The following is a 17,500-nucleotide window of genomic DNA, read 5'->3' on the forward strand; positions in this document are numbered from 1 at the left end:
CCTTCAACTTTGCTATCCTCCACGACCTATAGGAATTGGTGCATCACCCTACTCGTATCCCTGACCGTCTTAGAGACACGTCCAATATTCTTGACCTTTTCCTAACCTCTAATCCTTCTCCTTACACTGTTCCCCTCTCTTCTCCGCTGGGATCCTCCGATCACAATCTCATATCTGTATCTTGTCCTATCGCTCCGATCCCTCCTCAGGATCCCCCTAAGCGGAGGTGCCTCTGGCGTTTTGCCTCTGCTAGTTGGGGGGACCTGAGGAGGTATTTTGCTGATTTTCCTTGGAATGACAACTGCTTCTGTGTCAGTGACCCAACTCTGTGTGCCGATCGCATAACAGAGGTGATAGTGTCTGGCATGGAGGCGTACATTCCTCACTCTTTATCTCGACCTAAATCTTCCAGACCTTGGTTTAACACAGCCTGTTCTCTTGCTATACATGATAGAGAGGTGGCCCACAAAAGGTACTTGAGCCTTCCATCACCAGAATCTCATGCGCTTTATATTTCTGCCCGGAACCATGCCAAGTCTGTTCTCTAACTAGCCAGAAAACTCCTTCATTAATAGAAAGTGTCAAAACCTTTCAAGATCTAACTCCCCTCGTGACTTCTGGCATCTAGCCAAAAATATCTCCAATAACTTTGCTGCTTCTTCTTTCCCTCCTTTATTTCAACCAGATGGCACCACTGCTATCACATTTACATCTAAAGCTGAACTTTTCGCTCAGATCTTTGCTAAAAACCCTATCTTGAACGATTCATGGCTTGTTCCTCCCTCTCATCCACCCTCTGACTACTTCATGCTTCCTATCAAAATTCTTCTCAATGATGTTTTCCGTGCCCTCGCTGGCCTAATCCCTCGGAAGGCTTATGGACCTGATGGGGTCTCTCCTACTGTTCTCCGAAACTGCGCCTCCGTGCTTGCACCTAACTTAGTCAAACTCTTTCAGCTCTGTCTGTCAACATCTACCTTTCCTTCTTGCTGGAAGTTTGCCTACATTCAGCTTGTTCCTAAAAAGGGTGACCATTCTAATCCCTCAAACTGCCGTCCTGTTGCTTTAATTTCCTGCCTATTTAAAGTTTTTGAATGTATCCTCATCAGGAAGATTCTTAAACATCTATCACTTCACAACCTTCTATCTGACAGCCAGTATGGGTTTCGTCAAGGCCGCTCTACTGGTGATCTTCTGAGTCTTGGTCATTCCCTTTTAGAGATTTTGGGGAAACTTTTGCTGTTGCCGTAGACATATCAAAAGCTTTTGATAAAGTCTGGCACAAAGCTTTGATTTCCAAACTACCCTCCTACGGCTTCTATTCTTCTCTCTGTAACTTTATCTCAAGTTTCCTTTCTGACCGTTCTCTTGCTGCTGTGGTAGACGGTCACTCTTCTCCTCCTAAGTCTATTAACAGTGGTGCTCCTCAGGGTTCTCTCCTGTCACCCACTCTCTTCCTATTATTCATCAATGATCTTCTAAACCAAACTTCTTGTCCTATCCACTCCTACGTTGGTGATACCACCCTGCACTTTTTCCTGTCTTTTCATAGACGTCCAACACTTCAAGAAGTAAACTGTTCGCGCAGGGAAGCCACAGAATGTCTGACTTCTGATCTCTCTAAAATTTTTGATTGGGGCAGAGCAAACTTGATATTGTTTGAATGCCCCAAAAACTCAATTCCTCCATCTATCAGCTTGACACAACCTTCCAGACAACTATCCCCTCTTCTTCAATGACACTCAACTGTCCCCCTCTTCTATACTGAACATCCTCGGTCTGTCCTTTTCTTATAATATAAACTGGAACCTTCACATCTTATTTCTAGCTAAAACAACTATGAACTTAGGCGTTCTGAGACGTTTCCGCCAGCTTTTCGTAGCCTCCCAGTTGCTAACTCTCCACAAGTGCCTTATCCGTCTATGTATGGAGTATGCTTTACATGTCTGGGGGGGTTCCACTCATACCGCTCTGCTAGACAGGGTGGAACCAAAAGCTTTTCGTCTCATCAACTCCTTTCCTCTAACTAACTGTCTTCAGCCTCTTTCTCATCGCCGCAGTGTTACATCTCTAGCTATCCTCTAACGCTGTTTTCATTCTAACTGCTCTTCTGATCTTGCTAACTGCATGCCTCCCCTCCTCCCGCGGCCTCGCTGCACAAAACTTTCTTCTCTCTCTTACCTCTAATCTGTCCACCTCTCTAATGCAAGAGTTAACCAGTATTCTCAATCATTCATCCCTTTCTCTGGTAAACTCTGGAACTCCCTGCCTGCTTCTGTACTTCCACCTTCCTGTGACTTGAATTCTTTCAAGAGGGAGGTTTCAGGACACTTATCCAATTTTTTTACTACCGCATCGGACCCTGTTCGGGAACCGGCATTTCAGTGGGCTTTATTTTATTATTTTTTTTATTGGATTTTTGTTGCCCTTGGTCGGTGTCCCTCCTACATAAAAAGAAAAAAATAGTGTAGCTGTTAAGACTACTTATTCGAAGAATTAATACTATTATTTGAAGAATAAAGGTGAAAAAAAAAAGATGAAGCGTGAACTGTTACCTTTTTTTTTTCTTTCATTGCAGGTACAGCATGATGTCAGCGCATTGGTCAGTGTTACCTCAATCTTTCTTTCTCCTCTCATCGGCAAGAAATGATTTTTTTTTGCACCGCCACTTATATTTTCCATTCCGTTCGACATGAGCGCGAGAATGGACTGTATTTATCTTTGCAAATGACGTCCATTACAGTGCATGCGATGTGGTGATTTCCCAAGAAGACAGTAGTGATTCCCGAGTAATTTTGCTTTTGTTGTCAAGGTTTGTTTTTCATTATATTTTCCTTCTGACTGATAACTTACGAATTTCCTTCAAAAGGTTTTTAGTTTCATTTCTCGATTTTACTTTACCCATTTGTCTAATTATTGTATACTGCCTCAAATGGCTCTCAGTCACCTAACTCTCCAAATATTCAAGATTCGCCATTGGAATTTACTCTCAAAATAACTTATGCATAGTGTGCCACAGTCAAATATCGCTTTTCGGTATAAATTATCATATTTGTTAACACTAGTAATATATTAAGTCTTGGGTGCATTAACCAACGATTCGTTCAAGTAGTGATTCTTTCTGGATTATCGAATTAGAATCAGTGGCTCTGTGCCTAGTATGGTAATATTCGCATCTTACCTGTGACACTCTTTGTGAGTCGATATAACGTACCTACACTGCCTCTTGGGAAGAGTTGTATTAAACCGGAGGAAGATCGATATGTTACATGGGATCAATTTTAAGGTAAGGTTTAAGAGTGTGCATGCAAATCTTTTTGTAGATATTTTTTCTGTGTTTGTTAGCATGATAAATTGAACCTAGGGAATTTTTTAAATGAAAAAAAAAAAAAAAGTAGTGATTTGTGATTCTTTCCTGACAGGGTCGTTTTTTTTTTCCTTACATTTTGCATTTGCAGAATAGCGAGTAAGACATTTGTTTTCACTTCCGGGATTTCAGTCAATGTGCTCCTCAACTGCTGAGTCTTACTGGAATGGTAATGACGTCTCCGAAGTTGAAAGTGAGCTGTGTTCAAGAGCAGCATGGCGAGGGACACAGCGGAGGCGTCACTCAGGTAAGACGACACCTTTTGTGATTATTTACATGAAAGGCGCCTGAGATGTGAAGGTGAGGGGACCAGCACTAAGAGGTCTGCTGCCTCCTTTTCCTTGTGCCCTCTCCTCATCTCAACTACTCCTTTTTCTATGGAAAGAGAGGAAAGTATGGAAAAAAAAAATGTAACTCCTAGAAAAATATAGTGAATAGAAAATAAGGAAAACCATTGGGTGAGATACCAGCCTTTTTTAATGAAAAGATGATGCAAAAAAAAATGGCTGGAAAAAAAAAGGCGAGAGCGATTTTCGTAAAGAGTTTATGGCAACTTAAATAGCTAAACGAAGACATTAAAAAGCCATAGTCTTTGTGAGGCGACAGCCTGCAAGGATGGATGGATGGATGGATGCGAGACACACACACACACACACACACACACACACACACACACACACACACACACACACACACACACACACACACACACACACTCTGAAAAGGACAGGAAAAGAGAGTAGAAAGAGAAAAAGGACACAAAACATTTTATGAGGCATTTTAAAAGAGATGAGACGAGTCGTCACTGAGATGAAAGAACATTATGTATGTCGTTTTAGTGAAGTGTTGAGGTGGACTTTCAGGACCAAATATCCTTGCCTTAGAAACCTGAGAATAATGTAGCTTTTATGTAGTAATTTATAACCTTATTTCAATAGGCTCTGAAGATAAAATCTTTTACTAACAAAACACACACACACACACACACACACACACACACACACACACACACACTCAGACTGGTTGTAAACCTGATACACTGCTTGGGTGAAAACTTTCCTCTGACCACCAGGAGTTTGTAAGGACTCGAGCTCTTCCCGATACACGCTTTGAAACTTTGTCCTGCGAGCTGAGTGACTCGCTCCGTGGCAATAGGAGAGGGACAGAAAGAGGAAAAAGGGAAGGAAGGAGAAAATTAGTGAGAATGGAGAGAAAACATGAAGGAAATGCAAGGGTAGAATGAAAGGAAAAGAAATTATGACGAGACACTTAAAAGAAGGTAAAGTGAAATCTGTTTATCCCGTCGGTGGTAAAAACACAATAAACTGATGTGAATTACCCATCTCATGCTTGGCTATACATATACATGACACCAAAACCACCACCACCGCCACCACCACCATCATCTTGAGGCTCTTATCACTATGTCTCAACAAAAGTTCCTAGAAATGACAAAACACTACGTAACAACAAAGACAATTATAACGTGAATTAGACGTATAAAGTATGTATGAAGATGTGAGAGAGAGAGAGAGAGAGAGAGAGAGAGAGAGAGAGAGAGAGAGAGAGAGAGAGAGAGAGAGAGAGAGAGAGAGAGAGAGATTGGAGGGACAGATAAGGGATTAGGGGCGCCATTTGTATCAGTCAAGGAGGATCAGGAGCACTGGCAGTAGTATTCCATAGTTTTCCCTCGGCACTTACGGTTCTTAAATTCTCTCTCTCTCTCTCTCTCTCTCTCTCTCTCTCTCTCTCTCTCTCTCTCTCTCTCTCTCTCTCTCTCTCTCTCTCCTCAGTGTCATAATCTTCTTGTTTCTTTATTTGTATGTCATCTTTCTCTTTTTTTTGTAGTTAGATGTTGAATTTATAAGATGTGGTTTGCAATTGTTTGGTAGAAGAGAGAGAGAGAGAGAGAGGAGAGAGAGAGAGAGAGAGAGAGAGAGAGAGAGAGAGAGAGAGAGAGAGAGAGAGAGAGAGAGAATATCATCCTCCTTATTTCTTTCAACACCCCCAACCCAGCACCATCCCCACACCATTAATACTTTCCCTCCCCTTCATTCTTCACTCTCCCCCGCCTTGTTATCTTTTTCTCCCCTCGCGTTTTGTTTTGTTCCTTCGTTACATTTAGTCCTTTTTTCTTCCACGGAATTTGTTGCACCAAAATCTTATTTTTTTTTTCTTTTTCTACTGTCCACTCTTCTCCTTTCTCCTCATTCACCACCACCACTACCTCTTCCTTCTCCTCCTCCTCCTCCTCCTCCTCCTCCTCCTCCTCCTCCTCCTCCCCCCTGCCCCCCTCGATGCATTTTTCTTCCGGTATTTATTTCAAGTCTTTTTTGTGTCTAAGCTTTTTTTTTTTTTTTTTCGTTTTCCCCCTCCGTCATGTAACAAGCATCAGGGGGAGCAAGTTATACATCCTTCAGAACCGTGTGTGTGTGTGTGTGTGTGTGTGTGTGTGTGTGTGTGTGTGTGTGTGTGTGTGTGTGTGTGTGTGTGTATGTGTGCATGTGCGCGTGCGGTAGGAGTTCTGGTCTATTTCCCTGTCGTTACAGATTGATTTGCTCGGAGAGTGCAGTTCCATTCATCAGTTATTGAAAAAAAAATAAAAAATCACTACTTTTGTCGTATGGTTCAATAGAGCTTTTAACGCACCCTTTTACAAGATAACTTAACCAGCATGCACATTAAAGATAAAGACTGCAACATGTAACAAAAGATAAGACTCCAATGTTTAGTTACATACACGCACAAGAATTGACAATTAAAACTCGGGCGTCCCTTGCAGCGTGCACTTATAGGATAATTAGGTGATTAAACACAGCATCTCATTAGTGAGAGGAGAGCAGACAAAAGTAGCACACGGAGCCGGGACCAATTATTTGCCGCCGCCGTAATCGACACACCAGCAGATAATGGAGTGTTGCAGCTCGTTCAGGGCCGCGCCGAGCTCGCAGGAAGCGTTCAATTCAGGCAGTGGAGAGCAGTGCTAACAAGCGCCAGGTGGTGTGTGCTGGGGCCGGTAGTCAGGTGGTGGTGATAATGAACTGAGTGATGACAGGAGTGATGATGATGTCAACAATGGTGGTGATAATTGTAAAGAAACTTACAATAACGATGTATACGTACTTGATATTGATGGTAATAATAATGTTGATGATGCTGATTATAATAATAATAATAATAATAATAATAATAATAATAATAATAATAATAATAATAAAAATAAATAATAATAATAATAATAATAATAATAATAATAATAATAATAATACCGTAATAATAATAATGTAATAATTATTATTATTATTATTATTATTATTATTATTATTATTATTATTATTATTATTATTATTATTATTATTATTACTATTAACATCATTAGTAATGGCAAAAATTATTATATTAATGATATTAATTTTTACCTGACGTTGGCTGTGTAACGATGGGCGGATTTAATATCGTTCGCTCTAAGCAGGCAAAAATGGCGCTTATGAAAATAGGTCCTCGTCAGCGATAAATTATTTAGAATCGAGAAAGCATAAAATTAGCCTAAATTAGCCAACATTTTTTCCTTTGGGAGATAAAAACTGTTCCTCAATTAGGCATCAGTTTTCACGGAGATCAACGTCGACTTTCCTCCTCATCTTGTATAGTCTTTGCCTGGCATGGATCACCTGTCCACTGTGTATCGTTCAGCCTTAGAAGCCGGGGATTTAGAAAAGTGCCAAACTATAGCACAAGCTTTGCCACACACACACACACACACACACACACACACACACACACACACACACACACACACACACACACACACACACACCTAGTACTATTAGTCTTGACGTCCAAATTACACGGATTTTCTGACTCGTTGCACCTCTTTTGTATAATTCTGGGTAAGCTTTGAGCCACACAAATTACGCTCTGGAAGTGAAACGAGGCAGTGTTCGTCATGCTTAACTAAGGTAAGAATAATCCCCTTTATAAGCGAGAATATAAATCAGCAACTTAATGGATTAATTTGCAATGAGTAAGTGTAGAAGTGCATATGTTGTCCCACGTGATGAATGCTTCTTACATGAATGTGATGCTGCAGAGTCCTTGTAAACACGGCACTTGCTCACTGTAGCCTCCTAGGTCGCTAGCTTCCCGTTTGAGGCATTCGCCCTTTTCATGTCACCTTTGTCTTAAGTTCTTTTCCTCTCCTGTTAAGACACATATAGCTGATGCAAGAGTCGCCTTTTAGTAGCTGTACTTTAATTGATTTATCGCGACACCTGATGACGCTTAAATAAACAAGGCTTGTATTGACTTTCATTAGCACAATTGCTTAGTGGACACTCTAATGGTTGTGGTTAGACTCAAGGGACAGTACGGGAACTCCGGTTCGATATAAAACTAGAGCAGGTTTCAAAGAGAGTTGACATTATTTACAAAGTATAATGTGTGTCGTGCTAGACGTACGAAACGCACTTTACAATGAATGTGTTTTGCCCCAGTTTAAGAAAACAGCTCGTCATTGATAAGACAATAGTTGCTTGAAGAAAGGAGAAAAATTATTAAAGATAAAGCGCACGCGCGTGCGCACACACACACACACACACACACACACACACACACACACACACACACACACACACACACACACACACACACACACACACACACACACACACACTGTGTAAGCTACTTTTGACCTTAGCTCCGGTGAAAAAATCCATGCATAATAATGAGGACGCGAGGATTGCATGACGTTATCTCAATTTACATCATTTGAAAGGCATGCACTGATAGAGGCGAAAAATGGGGAACGTTAAAAAGGGGGGAAAAAAATCATCACCATTGTTGTGATACTATGCGATGCGTTGAAGTACATACTTTCCATAATGGCATTTTACCTGAACACGTGCCTCATTTCTTTCTTTTTCTTTCTTCTTATTTTTTTTATCTTTATTTATTATTTATTTATTTTCTTTCTTTCTTTCTTTATTTATTTATTTTAATTATTATTATTATTTATTTATTTATTTTTATTTTTTTTTTTTTGTGTATGTATGTGTGCATTAAGTCCATCAGAACATCGCCCGTGGCTGAAGGGTACGCACTGTCTCCCTAACTATCGGTCCGAGGCGCTTGGAAATAATGATCCGTCGTCACGCGGATCAAGTTTCTTCTCTGCACGACTCAATAAATCGACCCGCGGCCTGTTAAGTAAGCCGCGGTGTGCACCTCGTATCTCCTCGCCGTGACAAGGAGACAGCTTGCAGTGCGTCTCTGGTGTTCTCAGGCCATGCAGTGATGACTGTGGTGATTATACTGATGGTGAGGAGGTGGTGTAACTACCTACCTGCATATATCTTTCTCCCGGTCTATATTTCTCTCAGTGAAGTTATAATTGTAGTGATTATGTAGAAGGTGAGGAGCTTGTGTATCTGTCACTCTGCTTAAATAATCTCTCATTTTCTCTTTTAAATATATCCATTTGTTAGTTATCAATCTATATTCATTTATTTTTTATTAATGTTCTTGACAAATTAATGACATCATTACGTAGGAAACATTTAAGGGAAGGTAATTTTTGTAAACTACCACTGTGTGTTGTTGAAACTAGTATACAAAGATTTCACTTATGAAAGTTTATTTGAGTGCGTATTTAGTGACTTGGATTAAAGGCAGTTTATTTTCAATGGTTTTAAACTGTTTCAATGGTTTTAAAAACAGAATATATTACGCAAACCAAAAGTATGAGTTAGCTAGTACCGATATCCATCACGTCAAGACTGTGTTCTTACCGAAATTAACTTGAGTTCATTAACTTAAATAGAAAAAATAAAAACGAGTTATTCACTTCTCATCAAGATTCGTCAGACTTCTTTGCCACTTGCATCCCTCCATGACCATCTATCAGCACTTACATACCCAAGTGCCTCTCATCACCATCCATCATCACTATCAACAATCTTATTATTCTGGTAAATAACCAGTCATCAAGTGAAAACATGTGTCGAGGGCAACATATATTTAAGTCCTTTTGTCACCTTCCAAAATAATGATAATGACTAAGATAATGATGATGATGACGATGATGATTATGATGATGATGATGATGATGATGGTGATAACGAAGATAATGATGATAATGATGATGATGATGATAATAATAATATTAATAATAATAATAATAATAATAGTAATAATAGTAATAATAATAATAATAATAATAATAATAGTTTTCCAGCTTGAACAGCACCGGATGCCAGAAGAGTGTAGGCAGGAAGTCCAGCCTTGCCTGCCTGACCTCGCGAACTGATTGGAAAAAATACATAATTGCTATTGTTGTTTTCACAATACGCTTTCAGGACTTTTGTGTTTTCCTCCATATTTTTGTGTGAGAGAGAGAGAGAGAGAGAGAGAGAGAGAGAGAGAGAGAGAGAGAGAGAGAGAGAGAGAGAGAGAGAGAGAGAGAGAGAGAGAGAGAGAAATGAGCACAGCTGCAATAACTGACAGCATTTAATTCTTAGTATATATATATTTTTTTCCGAGACTGTCAATACAATGTCGATAGATTTTTTAACATAAAAAAGCTAACCTTCCTAACCTCGACTTCCTTTATGACATTTATTTTTTCCACATAACGAGTCACATAAATAACAAAGCGGAGTGTTTTCACATCATAAAAGTGACATTATTCCTTCCGGGGAAGAGAAACCCACTAGATTTAAGATCCGTGGCTAATGATCTTACTCGTGCGTGGGTCTCGTGTAATTCTTATCACTTAAGTCAGGGAGGGTTTGATGTGTGGTGGCTGAAGCGGAGGAAAATTTAGTTGTCGTATCGCAGCGACAGGAAAGGAGGAAGCTCAGTGAGGACTGATTTTTGCGGTCTTGTGGCAAACACGGTGACGGGTGTGAATTTACCAGTGAACATGAGGAGGGAGGGGAGGAATTCAGGCGGGCATTGTAGATGAGGGAAGGGGATGTGTATATATGAGAGAGAGAGAGAGAGAGGAGAGAGAGAGAGAGAGAGAGAGAGAGAGAGAGAGAGAGAGAGAGAGAGAGAGAGAGTCAGTCGGAAAAAAGAGAAATCGAGGCGGTATTTTTAAACCTGTCCTTACCTGTCCTTTGTTACTGTTATTGTGTTCTGTGACTATCTTAATGTTGCCTCCAGACATGTTAGACTTGACAGGACATGCGTGCGATTTTTTTTCTTGTAAATCTAACAAACTATTCTTTTAAGTTAAAGCTAAAAAAGCTGGAAAAGTGTAGCTGTGTATACTGTTGATTGTAAAACTGGAAGAGATGAATGTTCCTCGTCGGTTATTTTTGTATTATTTCGTCGGTCTTGAAATGCAATGAAGCTTGATTGAAAAATGCTTTAGTGTCTCATTTGTTATAGGAATCAATTTTTTTTTCTGACTTTAAGCTTTTTTGATGGTTTGACATTATGAAAGAAAAAACTTAATGTTGTTTTCGTAATCAGGTAAATATTAAGCGTGTATCACAAGTCACTTTTTTTTTTTCGTGGGATTAAGCTGTTGCACACTTTTCATTATTCAGGCACATATTTCGTATTGTGGACAATATTCATATTGTGGGAGAATGACTGAATCTTAGTCACAGGAAAAAAACATATTCCACAAGAGAAAACCTTCCATCACAGGGAAAGAGTTGAGTCACGCAGGTGTGCCTCAGATGTGGTGGACGACTTACCTGGGCGCATCACGGGTGCCTCGCCTCCTCCCTCGGGACACACAAAATTCCAGACTATTGACCGCTGAGGCGAGGCTGAGACTCCTTCTCTCCCGTGCCCTGCTTTTTCACCCTTCCCTCACCAGTGGAAGGTTATGCCATCTTTCATGCATTATATCAGTGTATTCATATATGTATGTACGTATGTATGTATGTATGCATCTATGCATGCATGTATGTATGTATGTGTGTGTAGTATATATTTATATATTTAGCTGCTATTATATAATGTCAACCTATGTATGTGTACATATCTATCAACCTATAAATATCAGGCACTCGTATAGAGACAGAGATCGATGAACAAAAAATACATGAAGAAATAGACATGAAGGTGTGTGTGTATATATATATATATATATATATATATATATATATATATATATATATATATATATATATATATATATATATATATATATATATATATATATATATATATATATATATATATATATATATATAAAACCTGAAAATGTCACTGCTAATTATATGCTGAGGAAAGAGCATTCTTTCAATTTCTCCAAGTTATTAAATTCTTAGCCCAGCTCTGCACCACGAGACAATTGGGATTCGAGTCTCTATTCACACACCTTGAATATGGAGGGACTCGCGTAATCCACATGAAGAGGAACATCTGAGGAGACCCGTTCTCTGCTGACGATGAGTATGAAGTCGCGGAAACAATTACTTAAAAAAAAATTACTTCATGTGTGATAAAGAAAATTAAGTCTTCCCTCAGCTGCGTGGTGGAGGCGCTCCTGGGTGATTTTGTAAGGGCAGGGAGATTATCAGAGGGGAAGGTCTGAGGGGGGGTGAGGGGGATCAGAAAGGCAGTTTGCTAACACGTAGGCAATGAAAGTCACGAACAAGAAGGTGAGTCCTGGTGGGTGCAAGGCAGACACTTGGATAGTGTCGCAGAAATGACGAGTTAAGTTTATGCGTGTCCCAGTGTCGCATGCGTCATTGCCTGGCAATCCGATGGGCAGGATGACAGCGTCTCGTCCCCCTCGCCTTCCTGTCACTGGCGAAGGGTGGAGTGGTGGCATAAACTTTTTATTATAAACAGGAAATGTGTGACAGTTGCTCTAAAATATTAGACAAGTATAAAATATTTTAAAAGTTACTAAATATTTGTATTAGAACTGTTCACGTGGAATTTAAAGTAACATGAGTAAAACTGTAAACTATGGAGGTCTGCACTTCGTGGAGGTTCATTCTGGTGAATCATCTAGACAATACTTAGGAGTTAGTCTGTGGGTTCGTATATTAAAGGAATGCATCATTGTTTAAAAAAAAAAATAATAATAGATCTCAAGCGGCAGCCATTGTACGCTTACCTCTGCCTTGCCTTTGTGTTGATGGCATGATAAACACCCCGCCACCTGCCTCTCATCTGTCCTCTCACTGCCTGTCCCCCTCAGGCAGCCCTCCCTTTAATTCATAATTGAGTAGGTGGTGGCCTCGGGCTGTACCTGCCGTTGTGTCATCTCCTTCCCCCGACCTCCGTAGTAACCCCAGGAGACGCCACCTACTCGTCCCTCATAGGTCCCGGGGGCGCCTTTTCCGTGTCTTCTATTCCAAACTCATAAAAGCTTTTCCCATTGTCGTATTTTTCATGACGCAAAAATACGTCTTTGGCTGACGAGTTTTTCAGCGCGTCCCTTTACGTCCTCACGGATGTGCCATAAGAACCTGTCGCCTTATGCAAGGAAGACCAGCATAAAGGAGAAGAGAATTGTTGGCGAAGTTGTCAGAGGTTATCCGCGACGCCCTCAGATCCCACATCTTAAACAGTTTTCCTATTGTAAGAACAAACAAAATATTCTTTGAAACAGAAGAACAAATTATATGCTGCTTGATCATAACACAATATTATATTTGTCTCACTCAAAGATAATAGTGAAGTTATAGAAAAGTGGTTTTGAAGAATAAGCAGTTTCTTGTCTTTACAGATAAAACCACATAAATATTTCTTTACTTCCATGTGTGACTTCAAACGTAACTCGAATCTGGTGGCCCAAAGAGCGAAGTATCTAAGCCGCCGTGGACCAGGGAGGAAGATCGAGCGACACAACAATGCTGCTTTCTTTCCTTTGGTTTCTTTGTCCGGACGAAACGAAGGAAATGCGCAAGCAAGACATAAATGACGTGCACATCGGCAAGGGGATGCATGTCAGACGTAGTTTTACTGCGTCATGTGATGTGGAATCGATTCTAAACAAAAGTGTCACATTTGATATTCTTCTACTTGCTTGGTGCGCTGCTGTGTGGGGGAGACTTTTTTGGGTAATGTAAAGGCAGGAAGAGGAGCAGTAGCGAGAAGACACCCTTGGGGGCAGTAATGGTCGGTCGTAACTTGCGGGAACCAGCTTGATTGAGCACGTGCTGTCGATAGTAATGCCTGGGTGTTGAAGGGTCTCTACCACCTACACCACTTTTACATTATTAATCACCACATGACGGGCCCCCAATCGAGCACCATGGGCGTTGATGCATGGCCGGCGTGAGGGGCGTGAGGCCAGGCAAATGGAAGCTATTCGCTGGTGAGTGTAATTAGCTTTATACCTATAGAAATGCTTTATTATTATTATCATTGTTATTGTTATTATTATTATTATTATTATTATTATTATTATTATTATTATTATTATTATCATTATTATTATTGTTGTTGTTATTTGTTGTTGTTTGTTGTTGTTGTTGTTGTTGTTGTTGTTGTTGTTGCTGTTGTTATTATATTTGTTGTTGCTGTTGTTGTTGTTTGTTGTTGTTAACAGTTTTGCTTACACGTGTATTTTTTTTTTCTTTTTGGGGTTTAGTGATGATTCTTTTTTTGTTCCTTTTGATGCTGGAGTTCCGTTTTTTTATTGCTTCTATTTAAAGAGGCATTGGATATTTTGCTTGCCTCTATCGGAAATGCTGAGCTCGTGTAGTTTTTCCTTTCTTGCGATAACAATTTCTCAGTAGTTTTTGGCCCTCAGTGTCCTCGCAGGTGACTTTTTTTCCCCTATTTTTCTATGATTTATATGTATTTGTATTGTTTTTTTTTGTATCCAATTTCATTTCATGCGTACATACGTTACATACTCGTACATACGTTAACGAGATCAGTATTTCTGTAGTCTGTTCTTTCATTCTTTTATGGAGTTTACCTTTTTTTTTCTATTTGTGGTATTGGGATGAGTTTTGTGTTCCTTCGTTGGCCTTTTGACTGGTTCTCCCTCCGCCTTAGATGATACGGGGGGGACAGGTAAGGGTACATCTAATATTCCTGGATTCCCTCTTCTACTCCTCCACGGCGGCTCGAGACGCTCAGGTCTAGCATGAGAATTTGCGTCTTGCCGTCCCCATCTCGCCTCTCTCAGTAGTTGTGTTCCTGTAAACGCGTATTTCCTGCTTCACTCTATCTCTTGGCCTGTTTCACCTGGGCTTATAAATCTGCTACACGACTCTCTTTTTTTTATATCTACCTATTTATATGTGCATCCAGATGTCTATCATGTTCTGCAGTCTACCTATATATCTTCTACCTTTCCATCTATATTAATCCGGTCGCTAATCTTCCAGTCATTTATCCAGATACAGATCCCTGCTTGTCTGTCAGTGTGATAGCTTGTCAATCTGAGTTTGTGTGTGTGTTGGTGGGGGACGGGGTGGCGTGCGCACGCGCACGCATGTGCGAGTAGCTCCCTCATCATTGCAGTTGTAATATAGGATGTGTCTGATTCCATGTTAGATATAAAAGAAATTTCTATAAAGCTAAAGGTATTTGCCTTAATAACTGATAAAAACGCGTTTGGAAAAGCAAACAAAAAAAAAGTGTCTTGTGATCTTCGTTAATCATTATTTCTAATCAATGCATCATTATCACCTTTCTTAGGTTATTTTTTTCGTTTGCATTTTAGTCTAGTCATATTAAATATTTAAATCACAGCTACAAACTCTTCATTCCCATTTGCTTCCAGAAAACCTACCATATATAATTGCCCGTGTTTTTATCTAAACTTCCTCTCTTTTACGTCTTAACAACAACCTCTCCAGCTCAGCTCCCACTCAACGTCTCTCCGTGTCTCCTCGTTGGTTGAGCTGCTGAGAGAGTGCTGCCTCACGATAGTTAATTAATGTCACAGTGATTACATTAATGGATCAAGCATTACCGTTAAATGGAGGCACATTAGCGTGCATGTACCGACCAGCTTCCTAACACGACCACGACTGCGTGAGTGGCGTTCCTCCTTTTGTGTGTGTGTGTGTGTGTGTGTGTGTGTGTGTGTGTGTGTGTGTGTGTGTGTGTGTGTGTGTGTGCGCGCGCGCGCGCGTGCGTGCCTGCGTGAGAGAGAGAGAGAGAGAGAGAGAGAGAGAGAGAGAGAGAGAGAGAGAGAGAGAGAGAGAGAGAGAGAGAGAGAGAGAGAGAGAGAGAGAGAGAGAGCCACACTTTAGCATTCATCCCCTTTGCACTATGCAAATGGGTACATGCTGCTCCTGTTAGTTTCTTTTGACCACTCCTGTTTATAGAGAAACATACAATACGTAGAATATAATGCATGAGTACGTTTGCTGTAACATCATTATGGAATATTATGTCTATTGCAACTGGAAGGTTAATTGATATATCATATAGATGTACCGGTTAATTTATATATCATATAGATGTACCGAAACTGGAAATATATTTTACTAATTGTTATTTTTTCCAGGAAAAAAGTATGTCCTATTGTGTTTACTACAAAACGTGCATCGTACTTGAAAAAAAAAAGATACTATTACCAATTGTTAAAGAGACGGAAGAAACTTAAATGTTAGTTTACAATGATTAGGTTGGTAAGGTTGGTAAAAGAGAGAGAGAGAGAGAGAGAGAGAGAGAGAGAGAGAGAGAGAGAGAGAGAGAGAGAGAGAGAGAGAGAGAGAGAGAGAGTCGAGTAAATTAACGAGCAATAAGAATTGTTTTCACTAAGTACTGTAAGTAAATGGAGAGAAAAAAATAAGATTAAATATATTAAAATGAAATTCATTGGTCGTAGTTTAGTTCGATGGAAATGGAACATCGACATCCAATGTTGACAAATATCGAAAAGCTATTGGTCAGCTTCAAGCAGTGAGTGGAGGTGGTTTCGGTGGTTATGGTGGCTGGGAGAAGAGGCGGGGCAGGAGGGGATAGCAGTGAGTGTGGTTGGTCGTGGTCGTGGAGAAAAGAGATAAGATAGACGGGAGAGGATGATCGAGAGAGACGAAGTGAAATGAAATGACGAAAGAGAGTAAATGAGATAAGAGAAAATGTGTGAGTCGGGGTATTGCGGAAGCTGGAAATACGGATATGTTGCTCGGAGAGATGCTGCGATAGAGGAATTTATTACTTATAGGAGGGTTTCAACAGGAAAAGCTTGAAACAAGATTGCTTGTGCCTCATAAAAAAAAAAAAAAAAAAAAGCAGAAAAAAGTAGTATCAGAAGAAAAAAAATACGAGGACAAAAACAGTAAAGGCTAGTGAACGGTCTATTCCAGAACCGCGCCCCCCGCCGGTCCTCACCCACCCCCCTACTCACACACACACAGACACACACACACACACACACACACACACACACACACACACACACACACACACACACACACACACACACACACACACACAAACACAGTAATGGGTATAATGAGTCAACTCTTTTCCCTTCATTAGCAAAAGTCGATAACACGGACTCGTATCTCTGTCCTCATATTTGTTTAAGATATTTTCATCAATATTCATATTTCGGATGCTCTCTAATTACCTTCAACCTTTACTAACGAGTTTTCTCTCTCTCTCTCTCTCTCTCTCTCTCTCTCTCTCTCTCTCTCTCTCTCTCTCTCTCTCTCTCTCTCTCTCTCTCTCTCTCTCTCTCTCTCTCGTCGCACAGGTGCCTCCTCACGGCTGATGGACATGGTCAACCTACCTGTCTCCACACATGAATAACATTTTCAGTGACATGAGCCTCGCAAGCTTGACAAGACGCTTTACAAAGAATACAAATACTACAGAGTCAAATCACTATCTTCTCGGCCCTAAAGTAGCAAATATGCAACACATAATGATGTAGAATCTTTCTGAATGTGTTCTTGTAGACCTACAATATGAATTATGGAAAAAAAGCAATAATACTGGTAAGGGGAATTATGGAAAAAAAAGCAATAATACTGGTAAGGGGCGAGTTTTGGTCTCTGTGATACGCCTCAAAAGGTGTTTCTGTGGAATGTTTCGTCTTTATACGAGCGTCTACTTTCCATTTTCCATTGTGGTCGTGGCATTGCAGGGGAAGGATATAAACTTAGCCGCTTCTCTGTCTTTCACTATTTATTACGGAGATTATTACCTCATAAACCACCAGTATTGTGGGTGCACTGTATCACTGTG

At 40.2% G+C, this 17,500-nt stretch overlaps 1 long non-coding RNA gene across 3 annotated transcripts in view; it reads left to right on the forward strand.

Moving 5' to 3' along the window:
• The window catches only part of LOC135103651 (uncharacterized), a 272,999-nt gene that overhangs the window by 84,744 nt on the left and 170,755 nt on the right, over positions 1–17,500 (forward strand). Inside the window, exons 4-5 of one of the 3 annotated variants that reach the window (XR_010270147.1) lie at positions 3,500–3,614; positions 11,021–11,360. This is a non-coding gene — a long non-coding RNA (uncharacterized LOC135103651). Of the gene's footprint in view, positions 1–2,578; positions 3,278–3,499; positions 3,615–11,020; positions 11,361–17,500 lie in introns of those variants that run through there. The other 2 variants (XR_010270148.1, XR_010270149.1) reach the window with 2 other exon arrangements.

Source organism: Scylla paramamosain, chromosome 9 (assembly GCF_035594125.1).
Source record: "Scylla paramamosain isolate STU-SP2022 chromosome 9, ASM3559412v1, whole genome shotgun sequence".
Classification (NCBI taxonomy): Eukaryota; Metazoa; Arthropoda; class Malacostraca; order Decapoda; family Portunidae; genus Scylla; species Scylla paramamosain.